At 38.7% G+C, this 23,217-nt stretch overlaps 1 pseudogene across 1 annotated transcript; it reads right to left on the bottom strand.

Moving 5' to 3' along the window:
- Positions 1 to 1,935: 1,935 nt before the first annotated feature.
- On the bottom strand, positions 1,936 to 23,208 carry LOC114285290 (glutamine--fructose-6-phosphate aminotransferase [isomerizing] 1-like; annotated as a pseudogene). The gene is made up of 7 exons (XR_014361773.1): positions 23,077 to 23,208; positions 4,683 to 5,043; positions 4,344 to 4,594; positions 4,153 to 4,267; positions 3,573 to 3,828; positions 3,319 to 3,487; positions 1,936 to 2,235 (listed from the first exon to the last, which is right to left on the bottom strand). The product of XR_014361773.1 is annotated as a glutamine--fructose-6-phosphate aminotransferase [isomerizing] 1-like (transcript).
- Between the last annotated feature and the right edge of the window lie 9 nt (positions 23,209 to 23,217).

The following is a 23,217-nucleotide window of genomic DNA, read 5'->3' as shown; positions in this document are numbered from 1 at the left end:
AAAATCATATTTAAAGCAATATACTCTTCGAATCAACAGATCAACAACTATGTCGCAAAAAAATAATTTTTTTTTGCAATCAATCAATTGATTTCTTTGCAAATTGCAGGCCAATTTAGGTAGAGGAGGTTAGGGATGAACAGAGTTGGGGTTGGGAATGGGCCAGAGAAGTGGTTGTTGCTTAGGTCCAACTCTTTGAGTGATGAGAGGTATCGGAAAGTGTTCGGGACTGTGCCTGTGAATCTATTACTGTTTAAGTGAAGAAAAGATAGATCAGTGAGGAAAGAGAGTTCTTTGACAAGTGTGCCTCTGCAAGAACACGCATTTGACCCAACCCATGTCTCTAAAACCCTTTGTGGGTCATCTGTAATTGATGATTTCCATGTCTGCAAAGCAATGTAGGCATTCTTGAGATTTGAAGATGATGAAGTCCCAGATGGGGCTGTTGCGCTGCTGATTCCTCCACCAATCCATACACCTCCGCCGCCTCCGCCACCAATGCCGATGCTAACACTAAGGTCCACACTTGAGAAGAAGAAAAAAAAAAAAAAAACACCCTCCAAAACGACGTCGTTTTGGAGGGCTGTTGGAAGGACGGCCGGGAAGAGCGGCCGAGGAACCGAATTCCTCAGTAGGTGGGTGGGTGGGACTTTTTTTAGCAATTTTTCTCACCACTGTATTATCTTGTCCTTGGGTGGGTGGGACTTTTTTTAGCAATTTTTCTCACCACTGTATTATCTTGTCCTCAGGTGGGTGGGTGGGACTTTTTTTTAGCAATTTTTCTCACCACTTTCTTTCTCCTTTCTCTGTTCTCATTGGACCACTGACCATGACATCTATACTTTAAAAGAAAAAAAAAATTAATGGATGCGAGAATAAAGTTTTCAAATTAAATAATTGTTTGGGGGTGTGTTATATAAATTTATTTTTTAATTTAAAAAATAGAGAAAAAATACATGTTTGAGATAATTTTTTGATCTTTTTCGAAAAGATGTGTAATAAAATATTATAGTAAAATCAAAATAATTATTTCACCCTTTTGACTTTTTGACTTTTGAATAGTTAAATTCAAAAAGTAAAATAATAATTTTGTCCTAACTTTCCCCACAAGCTACCTTTGAATAGTATAAACATTTTAATTTTTTTAATAGCTTCTTAACTTTTTAACATTTTTAATTTATCCCAAACAAGGCCTTAATATAATGAAAAAATTGTATTTAAAAAAAATAAAAAATAGGGTTCAACCAACAATTTGGGGTGCATTTAGAAACTCTGCTCTGTTAACCCTCTAATTAGGGCCATTAAAAACATTACCACAAATAACATTTTCTACTATCCATAACCAAGCACCCCACCAATCCTCTCTCTTGCGATCTCTCTCCATATCAATTATTAATTAGTTTAAAAATCAATCATGCAAAACTCAATCCTTATTACATCATTAGAGGTGATTTTGTGGATCATATTATAAGAGAGTAACATTTTTCTAAAAAATATACCCTTACTTGTAGTTTTTATTTATTTATTTATTTATTTTTGTAATGATGATGATAATTTAAGTAGAAGAGTAATATTAGAAGGGACTTGCTAATTAAGTGACCCTAGGGGTGAGTGGCTACTTTCTAACTGTTTTTGCAAGAGTCACAAAGAAACAAGAGGAGAGGAGAGGAGAGGAGTGGAGAGGAGAGTTGAGTTTCAGGTTACGACTTGCAATTATTTAGAAACCATAACTTCAGTTTAACCACATGGCCTATTTTGGGAAGTGGGTTATAATCCACTTCCTAAATTATAACTCACTTCCTAAATTATAACCCACTTCCTCTCTCACAAAAAAACTGCTTATTAGCTGCTTATAAGCAACTTTTCACCAAAAAACTGATTATAACCATCTTCCCAAACTTATGATGAAGGTACAAAATCATTGTATGATTTGGGTAATATTGACCTGTGTTTAATTAACTCAAATGAAAAAGTAGCATAACTAAGCAATAGTTGTATTAAAGAAGTTAGAAGGGGTTATGAGCCCAAAAGAAGGGAAGGGTTCGGTTGGAAATCCTGCTTTTCACAATATTCTAAAACATGAGGAGCATTAGAATTCTATGGATAAAGATTCCTAATTGGGTTGCCACATTTTTTCCGAGATTGTGAAGATGGTCAACAAGTAACACTCTTTGCAAGATTGCGAGGCTGGTTAACATTGTAGCCTCGTAGAACGGTGAGATGATATGCCAACAACTGCACCAGAAGACAAATAAAATAAACTTAATGATTCAACGTGGATAAAGTTAGACTGGATAATCAAAACAGAGCACAATTGATTCATATCTTAATATGGTGAACAGATTTGAAGGAAACTAGCATAGATCTTAATGTTTTTTAATGCTTTAAATGCATATGCAATAAGGGAGGGATTTTGAATCATTTCTAGCACTAGACATTGTCACATTACAATATTTACGATTTGAATTATAATGGCAAGCAGGAACTATTTAGAACCAGAGATGCTCCGTCCACTTAGTTTGATTGTGGCAATCCTTAACAGCGTTTGAGTGTTTGGGGGAGGGGGAGGTTAAAATTCAAAACTCCTTTGACCACAAATCTTATGTATTGATAACACACACACAAAGATAAAGACATAATGCATGGTCGGAAATTGTCAAGAGAAAATTAGAAGAGGAGTCAAGGAAGTTTAAGCCCTCTCCAATTAAACATGAAGCAAAGACAGTGTATTCAATCAAAGATGCATTCCCTGCAAGTGCTAGACAGAAGAGCTATATTGCCAATGAAAGTTAACATATAGTAGTACACGATAATATCTGCCAAAAGGGAATGCCAAACTGTCAAAAATCTAAGCACAAAGAGCTGTTAGAAAAAAGAAAAGAAAAGAAAGTCAGAATAGTTCTTAAAAGTATGCCCTAAAAGGTTGCCAGGACTAGTAAAAAAGCCTAAGAAGCATGGATGCAGGTACGGTACAGGTATGTCGATACAACAAAGCCTATAAGTAGAATACGGGTACAGTTAGGTAAGTCTATAAAAAAGATATATTTTCCACAATTTGCTTTAGTAACATGTTAGCATACACATGATAAACACCAATACTTGTGCAAAGCTTCTTGATAAATATCTTGAAGAGACAAAGTTTCTAGCTAAGGCTCCTGGACTCTGTAGTAAAACTGCTGAACGACATTACTAATTTCAAATAAAACATATAAGATTGATTGAACAACTACAATTAATGTTGATAACTATCTACCCAGTGTAAACGTAAATGAGGAAAGACACTTAAGAATATATGTTAGAATGGTCTAATTAAATTACCTGCAATGGAATTACATTAATTACTGGTTGAAGACAGTCCTCAACCTGAGGGACTTCAATTACTCTACAAGAACCACCCACGCTCACAGATGCTGCATCTCCTTTCGAACACATAACAATGAGTCGACCTTTGCGAGCATGAAGTTGCTGAATAACTGACTGCTGCTTGCTGTGCACAAACAAGAACATGTCAGCAGAAAATGACATTTGCCATTTCAAAAGATGTAACTGTTCTTTATCATAGCAAAACTAACCTGAAACAAGCGTCACGGGTAGCAATAACAACAATTGGGAGATTTTCATCAGCCAAAGCCAGAGGACCATGTTTCATTTCACCAGCAAGTATACCTTCACTGTGCATAAGTGCCACCTCCTTCACTTTCAAGGTCCCTTCAAGAGCCATTGCATAGTTGTATCCTCTCCCAAACACAAGCAATGACTGCTCAGTAATCAATAGTTTTACAAGATCCTTTATTTCCTGGTCAAGCTTCAGCACCTCTCTGACTTTGCCTGCAAAATAAAAAAATTATAAATAATCAAAAAAATGTCCAGATATTGCAAAATGAGCACTTTTAACAACATACCTCCTTGGCCATAAACAGAAAGGGAAATTGTGGTTTAGTGGGAACCATACAAAATAAATGCAATTTTCATAGAGGTGTAACTGGGTCTATGCCCGGTGCAAGTGCAAGTCGTGGCATGGGGCACAACACCGACTTGTACCTCTATGAAAGTGCAATTATTTTGAGTTGTTCTCACTAAATCTCACTTTTCCCTAAATTGAAAGTCTATGAAATCTGCAACATGACAAGGAAAGAAATCAATAAAACATACTTGGCAATTCAAATAGGCCATTTATTATAGCCTCTCTTCTTGCTTGACTGGATATTGCATCGCCACCAATTGCTAGTGCTAGCATAGCCATCACTACTATTTGACTAGTGTATGCCTGTTGGCAAAGGTAATGAGATAAACTCAAATTACGACACTGATAAAAAAAATTAAATAAAAACAAAATTTTATACCTTGGTACTAGCCACACCAATCTCAGCACCAGCATTTATATGGACACCACAGTGTGTGTACCTGGCAATTGCACTACCAACAGTATTTGTAATGCCAACACATAGTGCACCATTTTCTAATGCCTACTCTAATGCATGTAATGTATCTGCAGTTTCACCAGATTGACTAACAAAAACAGTTGTATCTTCTTTGTATATTGGTCCCTGCCTATCCAACAGATCACTAGCAACCTCCATTGTAACAGGAATACCTGTGAATATTACAAATTCAAATAGTTTAAAGTTAGTTGGTAACATCAAATTCAAAATTTGCTGACATGACATGCAAGAAGTACTTACCAGAAAGTTCTTCCAATATGGGTCTTGCAGCTAAAGCAGCATTATAGCTTGTGCCATAGCCAATAAAAACAATACGCCTACTTCTCCTGATTGTTCTCAGGTGATCCTTCAATCCACCCAAAAGAACACTTTTCGCTTTGCATGAACCTTCTTGTATAAGTCTGCCTCGCATTGTTGTTGTCAGAGATTCTGGTTGTTCATGAATTTCTTTCTGCATATAATGCTCATAATTTCCTTTATTTATTTGCTCAACCTCCATCTCAAGAATGGATAATGCACGCTGCACAGAAGTAGGTCTAGCAAGGCTGCCACTGTGTTTTCCTTTGCCAAGATCAAACCTAAGGATTGACGCAGCTCCATCCTAAAGCAACCACCATCAAAAGTAAATTACTATCTATAGAGTAATGATATGCAAACAGAAAATTCATACAAAATTTTCATACAGATTGATGTGTCACAATATGAACCTTTCACTTTAAAAACATAACAACCATGAAGATGAGTTTATTTACAAGAATGGCATTGCCACATCATTCTTGTGAGAGTTTTTTTGTATGAATTTTATGTATCAATAGAATTTTCCATATCTATATATGTGTTTTCAAAGTAATTATACTCAGAGTTTTAAAAGGCTTTCCTGAGGCTCGCCTCACCTCGCCTCACCTCAAGGCTAAGGTAAAATGCATTAAGGCTTTCATTTTTAGGCATTACTTCCCAAAGGCTTGCGCATTGTAGTTTGAGATATGCGTCTTAGGTGCGCTTTTTGTGCATAAGCATGTGAGAAGTACGCACATGTAGAGGTTGCCTTGGGCTTTTGTTAAACTTAGCCTATTAGATTGTTTAAACTTAAAAAAATAAAAAGAATCCCCTTTTGCAACTTTTTACAACTATATTCTATCGGAAAAATTAAGTAAATAATCAGTTAAGAAAAAACACAATTAATGGTCAAGTGATAAGCTCAATCACTAAAGTTAAGAATATCAATTTCACTTTCAGTGAAGGAAAATTTCCTTTTATGCAGTAAAATGTTAAGGCAAAAAATATTTACACATTTATATTTAATTTTGTTTTTATTTTTTTACTATTTTAACATATTTCACTTATTCACTAAATATTAAAATTTGAAATTTGAAATCCTTACACCTCAACGCCCTGAGGCTTACGCCTCGCCTCATGAGGGGTAAAACGCTTAGAGGTACGCATTCACCTTTAAAAACTTTGATTATACTAGCTGACATCAACGACATAATCATATAGAAACCTCACAATTAGTGAACACATTGCTGAGCTCAAAACACTAGATCGTTTAAATATAAAAGCGAAAGAAAGTGATCAAGGAAAGAATCTAACCAATGGTAAATAAAACAGCTCAATTAAAAAAAACAAGGACGTTTTCCATGACATATCAAACCTTAAAAAAGCAGTTACAAATCCATATACAATCATATTACTAAACAAGCGCGGATTTTGTGGCACCTTGGTATCTCAAGCCTCTGATCATAGATAAATAAGCAGATTGTAAGCCAATGAGATCAACACCTGGATATTAATCTAGTTTTACTGCTAATTAGTGGGTGTTTGGGAAGTGAGTTTTTATGTAGATTTTATTAGATGTATGTTTTTATGAGATAAAAATTTTTTAGTGTTTGGGAAGATAGTTGGGTTTTTATGTGGTTGGATGTGATGTTTGTGAGAGAAAAAGTGAAATGATTATGGGGTTGGATGTGATATTTTGTTTGGATGTGTTTTTTTTGGTTTTGTAAAACTTTTGTCTTTTAGTGGAAAAAATGAGAAAAAAATTTGGGAACTTGCTTCCCAAACACCACTAGCAGTTCTCATCCAGGGTTGCAGTTTTTATTTATCTATTTTACAAAAATAATATAAGTATACTGGCTGCCACTCTATAGCCTTAGGGATTTGGGTAAGCACTAGAAAACAAAATGCTTCCAATGTGGAATGAATAAGGACTAATCTAACACCAGCTAATGAAAACATTTCATTTTAACATCTATAACTTCATTAACATAATTGCTGCTTAATTGTATACTATCTATACAATGAAAGTTGGAGATAGGTCTGTTCAAAGATCCATCCGACCCAACCTGATCTGACCCGACGGCTCACAGATGGTTTTGACCGCCATTTTAGTAGTCCACGAGTTCAGATTGCAGATTTTTTATTTTTGCGGTCGGCTATCGGATGAATAGATCAAAAAAACGAAGAAACCTGACCCAACTGAAATATTATATGATGCATTTTTCCAGCCAGACTTCTTCTTTTTATTAGTTGGAGTGTTACAACCTTATCATATTGATAGAAAATATTAAACAATTTTTTCTTTTTTTTGAGAAACCCCAAATATCATTATCACATTCTTTACCTCTTTACATATTATTCAACTTTTTCACTCGCACATCATAATTACTATTACTTTATTCAACCTTTCATCTTCACATCATAATGACACTTTCTTCGACTTTCCATCACCCCACCATCATTACATTTTCTTTTCATTTCAAAACTCTCTCATATTTTCATTTAGTTGCTAAACACTAGTCGTAACTTGTAATAGAACCACCCAGTAACCTTTAGTTTGACTAAGGCTTGGCCACTACTGTTGCTTTTTGCCACTGCCTCACCATTGATGCTGCTTTCCGCCACTATTTCACCTTTGCCATTAGAGATCACTTTGCTCTCTGTCTCAGATCTCAATTTCTCCTTTATCCTCTCTCTGTCATTACAATTGTTAGGGAAAATCGATGATTCCCCACAAGTAAATCAATCAATGGGAATAAGAGCTAATGCGAAAAAATTAAATCAAAGGCAACACAAGAATTTTACGTGATTCCCTCAATGTGAGGTACGTCCACGGGATCGAAATCCGATTCCACTATCAACCAAATAAGTTCCAAACGATTACAAACGAGACATTAATGGTCTCACAAAACCACCCTTAGGTGAATTCCAAATAATCACAAATAAACAAGAGGAAAGACCTCACCAAATAGATGAATCAAAATCTTCAGAATCAGAGTTGAAGAAGACCCAAAATAACGAACCAAATCAACCTCGAATCAGAGATAAACAAACTGCTACTCACAAAGCAAAGTTCACCAAATTGATTACCCAAATCCCGAAATCAATTAGCCGCTACATTGTTTCCACCGAATTGAGTTGTAGCCGCTGTCCATACTTTTGTAAAGAACAAAACAATATATATATATATATATATATATATTAGATATATATTATTAAATCTTGGGTTTTGTAATCAAACCCTAATTGTAACCAAATTGGATTGGGTTTCCACAAATTAAATATAATATATAAATATATATTATAATTAATACCAAACCAAATTAAAATTCTTTTTCCAAAACCAATTGGGTCCCACACTCCAATAAAGAGGTATACCCAACAATTCTCCCCCTACCGACTTAGGTGGAGAAATCAACCATACCCGCCAAAGTTCGACACTTTAAATGTTTGTCCCTCGACAAAGTCTTTGTCAACATATCTGAAATATTATCATCTGTGTGAACCTTTTCGAGTTGTAACAATTTCGAATCTAACACTTCACGAATCCAATGGTATCTCACATTAATGTGTTTCGATCTCGAATGAAAAGTAAAATTTTTACTCAAGTGAATAGCACTTTGACTATCACAATAAAGCACATACTTTTCTTGCTTCAAACCCAACTCTTGCAAAAATTTCTTCAACCATAACTCTTCTTTACAAGCTTCTGTAATGGCAATAAATTCAGCTTCGGTAGTTGAGAGAGCAACACATTTTTGTAATTTAGATTGCCATGCCACAGCTCCCCCTGCAAAAGTCATCAAATACCCCGAAGTAGGTTTCCTAGAATCAACATCACCAGCCATGTCAAAATCTGTGAACCCATCAAGCATCGGCTTACCATCCCCAAAACACAAACACACCTTCGAAGTCCCTCGAAGATATCTTAGAATCCATTTTACCGCTGCCCAATGTTCTTTACCCGGATTAGAGAGAAAACGACTCACCACACCAACGGCGTGAGCAATATCCGGCCTTGTACAAACCATGGCGTATATCAAAGAACCAACTGCTGAAGAATAAGGAACTTTCAGCATCTCTTCCTTGTCTTTCTCACTTGTAGGACTTTGATTCGAACTAAGCTTGAAGTGACCCGCAAGTGGACAACCAACCGGCTTTGCTTTATTCATGTTGAACCTCTCAAGAACTTTCTCAATGTAGCTTTCTTGAGACAACCAAATCAGCCCTTCTTTGCGATCACGAACAATTTTCATACCAAGAATTTGTTTTGCCGGTCCCAAATCTTTCATAGCAAAAGATTTACTCAACTCTAACTTCAACTTGTTAATCATGGAAGAATCTTGACCCACAATTAACATATCATCAACATAAAGTAAAAGAATAATAAATTTGCCATCTGGGAAATTTTTCACAAACACACAATGGTCCGAAGTGGTTTTAGAAAAACCATTATTCATCATGAAAGAGTCAAATTTTTTGTACCATTGCCACGGGGCTTGCTTGAGGCCATACAAACTTTTTTTCAATTTGTAAACAAATTTCTCTTTCCCTTTCTCCACAAAACCTTCTGGTTGCTCCATGTAAATTTCTTCTTCAAGATCACCATGAAGAAATGCGGTCTTCACATCAAGTTGCTCAACTTCAAGGTTCATACTTGCAGCCATGCCAAGTACAACCCGAATAGAAGACATCTTCACAACCGGCGAAAAAATCTCATCAAAGTCAATACCTTTCTTTTGCCCAAAGCCTTTCACAACAAGACGTACCTTGTACCTCAGATTCTTGCTATCATTCTTCAATTTGAAGACCCACTTATTTTTCAGAATTTTCCTCCCCTTAGGCAACTTCACTAAGTCATAGGTGTGATTTTCAAGTAAGGAGTTCATCTCCTCTTCCATGGCCTTTTTCCAATCACCTTTCTTTGCATGCTCAATTGCTTCTTGGTAGCTCTCGGGCTCCCCTTGATCAGAAATCAATACAAATTCATTGGGAGGATACTTTCTTGAAGGTTGTCGGTCCCTTGTAGATTTTCTCAACTCAAGTTGTGGTGGCGGTTCTTGAGTTGGATGCTCTTCCTCAATTTCTGGCTCAACCTCATTAGGATTAGCATCATTCTCCACATCTTCAATAGGTGACTGCACATCTCCCCCATTTTCATCATCAACTGAAGATGAAGGAGATGGATCTATGTCAATGAGATCACTAGTTTTTTGCTCCAGTTGATCACCTTTGCCAAAGTCTTCAATTGTTTGGTCTTCAAGAAACACAACATCACGGCTTCGAATAACTTTCTTGTCGACCGGATCCCACAATCTATACCCGAATTCATCACGCCTATAGCCAAGAAAAATGCATTGTCTTGACTTACTATCAAGCTTGGACCTCTCATCTTTTGGAATGTGAACAAAAGCTCGGCAACCAAACACTCTCAAGTGCTCATAAGATACATCTTTACCGGTCCAAACTCTTTCTGGAACATCACCATTCAAAGGATAGGAAGGAGACAAATTGATCACATCAACCGCTGTCTTCAATGCCTCACCCCAGAAGGATCTTGGCAATTTAGCTTGTGAAAGCAAACACCTTGTTCTTTCCACAATGGTGCGGTTCATCCTCTCGGCAACTCCATTTTGTTGAGGAGTCTTCTTAACTGTCTTTTGATGCCGAATACCTTGGCTGCGACAATACTCATCAAATGGCCCAATGTATTCACCACCATTGTCTGATCGGATGCACTTTAATTTCTGCCCGGTTTCTCTTTCAACCATGGCCTGAAAATGCTTAAATACTTCTAGAACTTGATCTTTAATTTTTAGTAGAAAAGCCCAAACTTTCCTTGAATAATCATCAATGAAAGTAACAAAATAAAGTGCACCACTATGTGTTCTAACTTTTAAAAGACCACAAACATCAGAATGAATCAACTCCAACACATTTTCTTTTCTAGAAGCAACATTTTTATGAAAAGAAACTCTATGTTGTTTACCCGCCAAACAATGAACACAAGTTTTAACATGTATACCTTTCAAACCGGGTAGAAGCTCTTTCTTGAACAAAACTTGTAGCCCCTTTTCACTCATGTGCCCAAGTCGCCTGTGCCACAATTCAGTAGAAGTATCATCTTCAAGTGCATTGACAACACCTTTACAAATTTTTCCTTGCATCGAATAAAGTGTATGAGTCTTCTTGCACTTAGCCACCACCAAAGAACCCTTTGTGAGCTTCCATATTCCATCACCAAATTTGTTGTTGAAGCCTTCATCATCTAGCTTCCCAGTAGAGATCAAATTAAGGCGAATGTCGGGAACATGCCTTACATCTTTAAGCAACAACTTGCAGCCCAAATTTGTTTCCAAGCAAACATCACCCATGCCGATAATCTTGGACAAACCTTCGTTACCCATTCGAACAGAACCATAATCTCCTGCAGTGTAGGTAGTGAAGAAATCAACTCGAGAAGTCACATGAAAAGAAGCACCAGAATCAATCACCCAACTGCTCTCTTGGCCCACAAAATTGATACAATCATCTTCACAAACGACCATGAGATCATCGGTAGTAACTGCCGTTGTGTCTTCTTACTTCTTATCCACACTTTTGTCACGCCTTTTCTCCTTATTCTTGAGCTTTCGGCATTCTCGCTTCATGTGCCCTTTCTCATGGCAATAATAACACTCAACGTCTTTCTTTGAAAAAGAACCATCTCTTGACTTGTCACGGCTTTGATCACGACCATGAGGAGTCTTACTCCTCCCCCTTGTTTTGCTTCGGCCTCTCACAACAAATGCTTCCAAATGAGAGGAGCCGGCTGATTTTCTTCTAGTTTCTTCATTCAACAAGCTACTAGTGACTTGGCCTATTGTGACAACTCCATCGGGTGCCGAATTACTAACGGTCACAACCAAAGTCTCCCAACTTTCAGGCAAAGAACTCAGTAGCATCAAAGCATGTAACTCATCATCAAAAACAATTTTCATAGAAGCAAGTTGGTTAACAATACTCTTTATTTCATTCAGATGTTTCGGAATAGGGCTGCCCTCTTTATATTTTAAATTAACCAACTTACAAAACAGAAAGGCTTTATTTGTGGTTGATTTTCTATCATAAAGATTCTCTAATTTTTTCCATAAATCATGTGCTGAAGTTTCAGTAGCAACATGATGAAATACACTGTCATCAATCCATTGACGGATAACACCAACGGCTTTTCGATTAAGCCTCTTCCACTCATCATCTTTCATACCTTCGGGCTTGCCACTTTCACCCTCAATGGGTCTATACAAATCTTAACAAAATAATAGGTCCTCCATTTTAGTTTTCCAAGTTACCCAATTGCTTCCATTGAAGCTAGACATACGACCCACATTCCCCTCCATTGATTTACACAAATAAATAAACCCTAATAAACCGTAAGCTCTAATACCAGTTGTTAGGGAAAATCGATGATTCCCCACAAGTAAATCAATCAATGGGAATAAGAACTAATGCGGAAAAATTAAATCAAAAGCAACACAAGAATTTTACGTGGTTCCCTCAATGTGAGGTACGTCCACGGGATCGAAATCCGATTCCACTATCAACCAAATAAGTTCTAAACGATTACAAACGAGACACTAATGGTCTCACAAAACCACCCTTAGGTGAATTTCAAATAATCACAAATAAACAAGAGGAAAGACCTCACCAAATAGATGAATCAAAATCTTCAGAATCAGAGTTGAAGAAGACCCAAAATAACGAACCAAATCAACCTCGAATCAGAGATAAACAAACTGCTACTCACAAAGCAAAGTTCACCAAATTGATTACCCAAATCCCGAAATCAATTAGCCGCTACACTGTTTCCACCGAATTGAGTTGTAGCCACTGTCCATACTTTTGTAAAGAACAAAACAATATATATATATATATTAGATATATATTATTAAATCTTGGGTTTTGTAATCAAACCCTAATTGTAATCAAATTGGATTGGGTTTCCACAAATTAAATATAATATATAAATATATATTATAATTAATACCAAACCAAATTAAAATTCTTTTTCCAAAACCAATTGGGTCCCACACTCCAATAAGGAGGTATACCTAACAACAATCTCCTCTCTCACTCCGCCGCCTTCCTGCCTGTCTCCCTCACACCCAAAGCTCTTTTTCTCTTAAATTTGGTCTCTTTCCCATTCCTCTAATCCTTATTTTTTTATCTCAAAAAATATATATACGAGGTTAAATTTTGTTTTAATTTTTTGGGGTTATGATCTGCAATGCGATGAAGATTGGTTGGTTTTGACATTTTGACCGAAACTATTCAACCCGAATATGTTCGGTTTCGAGCATCTAGACAGTCAAAATTGGATTCTTTCTTATTCAACCCGAGATGATCGGTTCGGGTGACAGGGTCTATGGCAAACCCCCCCGGGTCTGACCTGACAAGTGAACACCCCTAGTTGGAGATTTGAAATCCCTTTCATAGTGTACTTGGTTGCCCATCCCTAAGATTCACTGACCCACTTTCTTCGACGAGAACACAACTAGTAATTAATCATTAATGCTATTTTACAAGACAAAGATGTCTTTATATACCCAACCATCAAAATTGAGATTTGGCATTGTCTCTTGCCAACAACAAACTAGTGTATCCTAGCAAATTGCACATCTGCAGCTTAAATTAATGGAATCCATTAAAAAACAAAAAAGCAAAAAGTTTAAGAGAATTTTGATGAATCAACCTTCTTGAATTGTATGTGCAGGACTACCAGAGCATAGTCAACCGAAAATTATAGCCTCAAATTTCAGGACTCCTAGCAAGGAGTTCCTATTAACCCTAACAAAACAGTTAGAAACCACTTCCAAACTGGACAGCAAACAAACATCAAGAGCCTAAGGACCCTCTAAGGACTGACAGCCACAAGCCTCCAAAAACAGACAGCCACACTTGGTTCAGTAGAAGCTCCTGATGGGGAACGTAAAAGAATTGGATAAGAAATAATTGAAGGTTAGGAATTTTACTTATTTAGAAGTTTAATTTATTTAGGAAAATGAATTTGTTTAGGATTTTATTTCGTAGTTTTTGTTTGTTTGGTTTACTTGCATATATGGCTTTTATGTAAGGGTTTATCAGGCTTAGGTTTGAGTATTAATTGATTGACATTAAGATATTGCTTTGGGACTATTCTTTGTTTTACCCTGCCCTTTGTTTTCTTCCCTCCTGCTCTTTTCATTCTTATCCTTCTCCTTACTGGTGCTACATCAGCTCCTCAAAACATCATCATTTAGAAAAGATTAGATCTTTGAGACTTGGTAGATTTCAACACAAAGAGCAAGGAAAATAGTTTGTCAAATACAGTTACTAGTACACAAGCTAAAAGGAAAATAGATAATCTAAATATTATAAACCAAACCAAACCAAACCTTAAGTCCCATCAAATGGGGTCGGCTACATGAATCCTTCTTCCCCACTCGACTCTATCACTGGCCATTTAGTGATAGCTGATTCTAAGGTTTTTAATCGTAGAGAAAACTGAACAATTACTCTCATTTTCCCTGCCTCCGAAAAAAATAGAATGTAATCCTCTCACTCCATCCATCGTCACATCTAAAGGACGATGCACTCCTCTAGTATATTTTTTCAAAGTCAACTGGTAATAGAGAAGCATCAGTTCATCTTGTGGAAACCAGCCAGGGCCCCAAGATATACAATCATACATCAGGACTATCCTCCCCCAAACATTGTGAAAGAGAATTCTCTTCATTTGTTTTTTGCACAATCTCAAGTGTTTCATTTATGTAGTATAAGATTTCACCATTTCTCTATAGGATACACCTCTGGTGTCTTGAGATAATCCAGTGCTCCACATGATGATTTGTATTGAACGAAATCAGTTAAACCTGAATAATAGAGGATAAAATTGCATCTTGGCTCCCCTGAAATTTCACAAGGTTACATGACCACAAACTAGTTTCATTACCTGAGTTCAAGATTGCAATCCTTTGTACCACACATTATAAAGTTTTCCAATTCCTAGCATTGTAGTTTAATTTTTTCACCAAGGTTTACAAAAAATTGGTCTAAGATTGACAAGAACCTCCCACAAATTTCCTCTTTTCACCCCATCATTTGGTGTGCATAAACATTAACCAAAACACAATCAAAGTTCCAACATTCAGAAAGTTTGAACACAGTCAGATGCTCATTATAGTTATAGTCACACTAGTTATAGTCACATGATGAATATTCATTCTCTATTTGGTTTACTAGAATGAGATAGAATGGAATGGAATGGTCATTCTTTAGGATTTCTTATGAAATGATCATTCCCTTGCAATGGTGAATGATGATTCTATATATATATATTGTGTAAGTGAATATATATTGTGAAAAAGGCAAGTAGTATGAATCAAATTTCAACATGCAGATTATTTGGTGAAAAAGGCTTTATATATATATATATATATTGTGTAAGTGAATATATAGACCAAAGATCGGAAATAAATACAAAATACAAGGAGCATATCCCAGGACAATACAAACAAGGATAGGCTTGGGTAGCTAATGTAGGCTTGGCTATAACCGAAATGAACATATGCACAACAGGTACACCATACAGATCATGAGAAAAGATAGAAATAGCTGCACAAAAAGGCAAGAAAGGCAAAGCAACAATGTTAGCAGCATCAACATAAAACCAGTTAATATCAGCAACATTACAACAAATATTACCAATGAACTTTAATTTATGTGTAGACACCCCATTTTTGACCGTCCTCAAGACTTGGACGTCACCGTCTAAACACCCGGTGATCATCCATGTTTGTGTTCGTTTGGAGTTCCCGGAGGTCTCGGCTACGCGCCTTGCCTCAGGATCTCCGAACTCGACTGTTTAGTGTCTGGTTTTGCACCAAACACTTGTGTTTTGCCTTGGAAGGGCAGGGAATGCCTTGTGAGGCATCCCCACACACCATCGGCCATGGCCAGAGGCCACCGACTGGTTTTTGCTGCCACCGGCAATGTATATTGCCGGTCGGCACTCCCTTTTGCCAAAATGGCATCTTTGGTCGGCCGACTGTAGACGCGCCCGTGGGCCTCACTACAGTTCGGACTCGATTTGTGTCACGGTTCTTAATCTTGAACCAAAGAGCCCAAATCCGGCAAATCGTTTTGAGAAAAACAGATTTTTTTGAAAGAAGTGCCAAACATGGACTGCTTTGCCAGATACAGAGTCGCCACCTAAATATTTTAAAATGAGAGAATTTAGGAAACCCTGACTCGGTGCCGAAGGCCACATGTCCGTCATCACCGGAGTTGTCTCGGCTCGGGAGCTAGGGTACGATTGGGGAAGGTCAGCTATGAGCACCCCCTCTCGCCCGATCCGAAGATCAGCCTCTACTAACCGTGATATCCGTTTTTGAAAACGTTATGTGTTCTTATTCCAGTTATTAGCCTAGAATTACTATATTATGCGCACAGCAAACAAGTATAGACTAGATTGCCTAATTTAGAAATAAGCATTGCATATCCGTTTGTTTTGAAAAAATATTTTGGAATTTGGCTACTCGCAAGTAGGCTAAAATACGGATTTCAACGAGTTTTCCCAACTCAAACAACCCAACCTTCACCCACAGGCATTCAAACAGTTTATCACATAAGCATTTAGCCGCATGGCAAGCATACTGTCATGGCAACACTCACACGCATGCGGGATGCTAAAGCATAAATACTTACATCGTACTCCATGCCAAAACAATAAACTAGTTAGCAAACATGCATGTCCTAGTTCATGTTAAAAAATGGCTAATGCATCGCATGCAAAAATGCAATTAGAGTAGGCTCGGCTAACCTAAACATGGCATGTGAAATGCAATCAATTGATGCACATATTCAATTTGGAATCGAAATACAAATGCAGTTAGCATGATGTACCGAGCCTGATGTATGTAATACAAATGCATGAATGCACGCATGCATAGCATAAGGTATGCTAAATTGAATATGTCCTATTACTAATCATCAAAGCAGGTAAGTAAAAGGGAAGAAAGAAGTGGGGATTGGAAGACATACACACCACTCACACACACTTATTACAGATTTGTCCTCGCTCGGAGGGACCAAATAAATAATACAAATTAATTAACTACGCAAGCTAATTAAATATTACAAATTGCCCAATCAGCTAAGCAAATTAATTAATCTAGGAAAAGCAGTAAACCGCCTCGGGAGGAGAGCCAGATGCAATGCACGCTCGGTCCTGCTCGGAAATGCACCGCCATGCATAGGCTGCCTCTGTTTTCCTTCTTTTACTCCTCTGGAGGCTGCCAAAACCTCAGGATTGATTCTATGGATGCTGGGAGACATCACCGGCCGAGTAGGGTTACCACCGGCAGTGTCATGTGGCCACCAGCCATTGATGAAGCTATCGACAGAGAAAGGATTGCCGGTCGGCACTTGGCACTGCCGGTCGGCAGAGTGTTCCTGCAGAATCTGCAATTGACAGCAACAGAGGGCAAGACAGAGCATGGCAGCACAATTCAAGGCATATATGCACCAATCATGTCCCCTATCATGTTTGTGACTCAAAAGGACATGTGTCTCGATTCTCGGACCACCAATCACGCATTCCCATGCATGATGGCCCAAAGAGTCAAGTGTGCAACTTTCATGTCAAATGAAATGCAAACCAAACAAACAAACCAAGGCCCAATTCCCATCATCAAGTCAAAGAACAAGGCATGCATGCAAGATGCAATGCAACCTAGGCATGCAAGCTAAGGATGCAACATGGCATGGCAAGACACTTATGCAAGCATACAAGCAAACATGAGGCAATGCAAATGGATGAAAAGATGGACTTATGCATGATTTAGGAAACTCTAAATAGGCCCAAAACAATAGCCAAAGTAACCAAAATAAAGGATCAAAACACATACACACGTGCACATGTTAAAGGGCCAACACTTAGGCACAAACAAGGCAACTCTCAAGCACATTCGAATGAGGCAATCATGGACATATGGCATGCAAGGTAAGCATTGAAAATCATGTTAGGATGGTGTCAAACCAAGCAAACAAAATAGACCAAGCATGCAACAATGGCCCAAGTACTTGAAGCAAGTCAAAGGGACTTGAACCATGGCTAAGCCAACCAAGCCTCACAAGGCTAAGAGGCTTAAGATAGGTTCAAGGCAGACCTAGACTATGCAAAGGGGGCCCCCTAGATGGCATCTAAGTGGCTCAATTTCAAAGCATGCACAATGGCCAAAACATGGAACATGCTACACAAGCTTTCAAAGCATTAAAGAGGCATTCAAGGCAAACATATAGGCATGCAAAGGGGACTGAAGTGACATGGTCGATGGTTCCAAATCACCAAATCAATGCAAAAATGTCATGCTATACATTTACACACTTAAGGCCAACAAGTCAGAATGCAAAGGGGCTATATTAAGCATGCCAAATCCGACTCAAACAACCTAGGACAGACCTTAAACATGGCAAAATAAGCACAAAACCTTCACAAGACTAAGCCTAAAACATGCTAGAGCAAAGGCTAACAACCTAAGGCATATTAAGGCAATAACAAGGCATTACATGGTAGGTATGCTAAGCATGCATGGTGTACCAAAACCAACAATAAACAGAGGCATATTATGATATAATAGGCACAAAAAACAGCCAAGGCATGGTCAACATGAAGCTTAGCTAGATGCTCCCTCAAGAGGCCAAAAATGGTCCATTTCAAGGATAACAAGGAGAGGGGATGGCCCTCCCCTTTTGGAGACTTCAAGGCATCATCTTCACCACAAAAATCCCTCAAGATTTCAGTGGTGAAGAGGCCCAAACACCAAAGTCTCGAAACTTGCACAAAATAGCACTAAAAGGAGCCTTACAAGGCTTAGGAGGGGTCAAACAAACCCAAACCACAAAACACTCTTAATAAACAATCAAGAGGGCTAAAAAATAGACCTTTTTTTGTATTATACACTAAGCTCAAAAATGATTTTAAGATAGGTAGAAATACAATGCAAGATTGGGGAATAAAGAGGCAAAATTGTTACCCTTGAAGACCCCTTTAACAATGATGCTCCAACAGCTCCTTCTAGGTTGAAAACAGCTCCAAAACTTCAAAACCAACCTCTTAGAACCTCAGTAGCTAAGTGAAGGTGAAACACTATGTGTTTATGTGCAATAGTAAGACACAAACACAATTTAACACACACAAGAGGGAGATATAGAGATAGAAAGTGTATGGTTTCTAACCCTAGAACTCAAAACTCTAAAAATGGTTGTCTAAACTCTCTAGAATATCTCAAGTGTCCAACCCTTGCAACAAGAGAGAAGACCTCTCTTTATAGAGCTTATTGTCTTGTAAAGCTTACAAGACAAGCTTCTAAAGAGGGAGATCCCTCCATACACGTGTATGGAGGGGAGCCAAATGCAAGACAGCTGTGACAAAATATCTACAAAAGAAGATGCACAGTAGTCGGCCGGCCAAAGATGCCATTTTGGCAAAATGGAGTGCCGACCGGCACTAAATAGTGCCGACCGGCAATATACATTGCCGGGGGCAGCAAAAACCAGCCGGTGGCCTCTGGCCATGGCCGGTGGTGTGTGGGGATACCTCACAAGGCATTCCCTGCCCCTCCAAGGCAAAATGCAAGTGTTTGGTGCAAAACCAGACACTAAACGGTCGAATTCGGAGATCCCGAGGCAAGGCACGAAGCCGAGACCTCCGGGAACTCCAAACAAACACAAACATGGATGATTACCGAGTGTTCAAACGGTGACGTCCAAGTCTTGAGGACGGTCAAAAATGGGGTGTCTACACCGACTACTGTGCATCTGCTTTTGCAGATATTTTATCACAGCTGTCTTGCATTTGGCTCCCCTCCATACACGTGTATGGAGGGATCTCCCTCTTTAGAAGCTTGTCTTGTAAGCTTTACAAGACAAGAAGCTCTATAAGAGGAGCCCTTCTCTCCCTTGCTTAGGGTTAGACATTTTAGAAACAAAAAACACAGGGGAGAGCTCTGGTTTTAGGGTTAGGGTTAGATATACATTCTATCTCTCTTTTTCTCTCTTGAGTGTTCTAGGTGCATTTGTTCTTAGTATTGCACACAAACACCTAGTGTTCCACCTTCTCTTAGCTACTGAGGTTCTAAGAGGCTGGTTTTGGTGTTTTGGAGCTGGATTCAAGCCAAAGAGGGCTGTTGGAGCATCATTTGTGAAGGTGATCTACAAGGGTGAGAAACTTCCCTTTTATTCCCCATTTTTGCATTGCTTTTCTACCTATCTTAGAGCTGTTTTCGTGCTTATTGTATAACATAAAAAAGTTCTGTTTTTAGGCCCTCTAAATAGTTTGTTTAGAGTGTTTTGTGGTTTATTTGACCCCTCTTAGGCCTTGAAAGGCCCCATTTTGAGCCATTTTGAGTGAACTCCGGGACCTTGGTGTTTGGGCCTCCTCACCACTGAAATCTTGAGGGATTTCAGAGGTGAGGATGGTGCCTTGAGGTCCTAGGGAGGAGAGGGCCACCCCCTCTCCTTGTTGTCCTTGAAAAGGACCATTTTTGGCCTCTTGAGGGAGCACCTAGCTAAGCTTCATGTTGACCATGCCTTAGTTGTTTTTTGTGCTTAATATGCCATAATATGCTTCTGTTTTTATTTGGTTTTGGTACACCATGCATGCTTAGCATACCTACCTTGTAATGCTATGTTTAGGCCTTAACATGCCTTAGGTTGTAACCCCTGATTCTAGCATGTTTTAGGCTTAGTCTTGTGAAGCTTTTGTGCGTATTTTGCCATGTTTAAGGTCTGTCCTAGGTTGTTTGGGTCGGATTTGGCATGCTTAGTATAGTCCCTTTGCATTTCGGCTTGTTGGCCTTAAGTGTGTGAATGTATAGCATGACATTTTTGCATTGATTTAGTGATTTGGAATTATCCACCATGTCATTTCAGTCCCCTTTGCATGCCTATATGCTTTCCTTGGATGTCTCTTTAATGCTTTGAAAGCTTGTGTGGCATGCTCCATGTTTTGGTATTTGTGCATGCCTTTGAATTTGAGCCACTTAGATGCCATCTAAGAGTCCCCTTTGCATGGTCTAGGTCTGCCTTGAATCTATTTTAAGTCCTCTTAGCCTTGTGAGGCTTGGTTGGCTTAGCCATGGTTCAAGTCCCTTTGACTTGCTTCAAGTACTTGGGCCATTCATTGCATACTTGGTCTATTTTGTTTACTTGGTTTGACACCATCCTAACATGAGTTCCAATGCTTACCTTGCATGCCATATGTCCATGATTGCCTCATTCAAATGTGCTTGAGAGTTGCCTCATTTGTGCCTAAGTGTTGGCCCTTTAACATGTGCATGTGTGTATGTGTATTTGGTCCTTTATTTTGGTTACTTTGACAACTGTTTTGGCCCTTTTTAGAGCTGCCCAAATCATGTTTAAGTCCATTATTTGTTTGCTTGCGTGCTTGCCTTGGATGTTTGTTTGCATGCTTGCATGTGCACCTCGCTTTCCCATGTTGCATCCTTAGCTTGCGTGCCTAGGTTGCATTGCATCTAGCATGCATGTCTTATTCCTTGATCTAGTGATAGGAATTGGGTTTTGGTTTGTCGCATTGCATTGCATTTGGCATCAAATGTGCACACTTGGTCCCTTGAGCCATCACGCATGGAAATGCGTGATTGATGGTCTGAGAACCGAGGAGCATGTTCCTTTGAGTCATTACCATGATAAGGGACATGATTGGTGCATATATGCCTTGAATTGTACTGCCATGCTCTGCCTTGCCCTCTGTTGCTGTCAATTGCAGATTCTGCAAGAACACTCTGCCGACCGGCAGTGCCAAGTGCCGACCGGCAATCCTCTCTCTGCCGATAGCTTCACCAATGGCCGGTGGCCACATAACACTGCCGGTGGTAATCCTACTCAGCCGGTGATGTCTCCCAGTATCCATAGAAGCAATCCTGAGGTTTTGGCAGCCTCCAGAGGAGTAAAGAAAGGAAAACAGAGGCAGCCTATGCATGGCGGTACACTTCCGAGCAGGACCGAGCATGCATTGCATCGAGCTCTCCTCCCGAGGCGGTTTATCTGTTTTCCCTAGATTAGTTAATTTGCTTAGCTAATTAGATGGTCTGTAATGTTTAATTAGCTTGTAGGTCAATTATTTGTAATATTCTTTCGGTCTCTCCGAGCGAGGGCGAATCTGTAATAAGTGTGGGTGTGTGTGCGTGCATGTCTTCCAATCCCCACTTCTTTCTTCCCTTTTACTTACCTGCTTATGATGGTAGATTAGGACATGTTTAAATTAGCATACCTTATGCAATGCATGCGTGCATTTATGCATTTGTATTGCATGCATCAGGCTCGGTACATCACGCTAACTGCATTTGTACTTCAACTCCAAATTGAATACGTGCATCAATTGATTGACTACACTTCACATACCATGTTTAGGATAGCTGAGCCTGTCTAGATTGCATTTTTGCATGCGATGCATTAGCCATTTTTAACATGAACTAGGATCACGCATGTTTGCTAACTAGTTTACTGTTTTGGTACGGAGTACGGTGTAAGTGTTTATGCTTTAGCATCATCGCATGCGTGTGAGTGCTATCATGACAGTATGCTTACCATGTGGCTAGATGCTTATGTGTTATAAACTGTTTGAATGCCTGTGGGTGAAGGTTGGATTGTTTGAGTTGGGAAAACTCGTTGAAATCCATATTTTAGCCTACTTGCGAGTAGCAAATTCCAAAGCATTTTTCCAAAACAAACGGATATGCAATGCTTATTTCCAAATTAGGCAATCTAGTCTATACTTGTTTGCTGTGCGCATAACATAGTAATTCTAGGCTAATAACCGGAATAAGAACACATAACGTTTTCAAAAATGGATATCACGGTTAGTAGAGGCCGATCTTCGGATCGGGCGAGAGGGGGTGCTCATAGCTGACCTTCCCCAATCGTACCCAAGCTCCCGAGCCGAGGCAACTTTGGCAATGACGGACACATGGCCTTTGGCACCGAGTCAGGGTTTCCTAAATTCTCCCATTTTAAAATATTTAGGTGGCGACTCTGTATCTGGCAAAGCAGTCCATGTTTGGCACTTCTTTTCAAAAAATCTGTTTCTCAAAACGATTTGCCGAATTTGGACTCTTTGGTTCAGATTAAGAACTGTGACACAAATTGAGTCCGAACTGTAGCGGGGTCCCTCGCGGACGTGTTACAATATGATGCAGATACAAAAGCAGAAGCATCATATAGAGTATGATAGGAGAAGCAAAGCAACACAACCAGAAGCATGGAAACAACAACAACAATACACATTCATCAAACTACTGCATGTCTAGAATCATCAAACCTTCATTAGGTCATCAATAACCAATCTTTTCCCAAAATAGGATATTCTACATTTATCAGATGCAATATTTACTTCACTGGACAAGGTTGAAAGTGATTGAAAGAGCTGATACCATTCACAAAAATAAATGTATCAAACCTG

Source organism: Camellia sinensis, chromosome 2 (assembly GCF_055761805.1).
Source record: "Camellia sinensis isolate YWXY chromosome 2, ASM5576180v1, whole genome shotgun sequence".
NCBI classification, from domain to species: Eukaryota; Viridiplantae; Streptophyta; class Magnoliopsida; order Ericales; family Theaceae; genus Camellia; species Camellia sinensis.
This window is presented reverse-complemented; position numbering and strand designations above follow the sequence as displayed.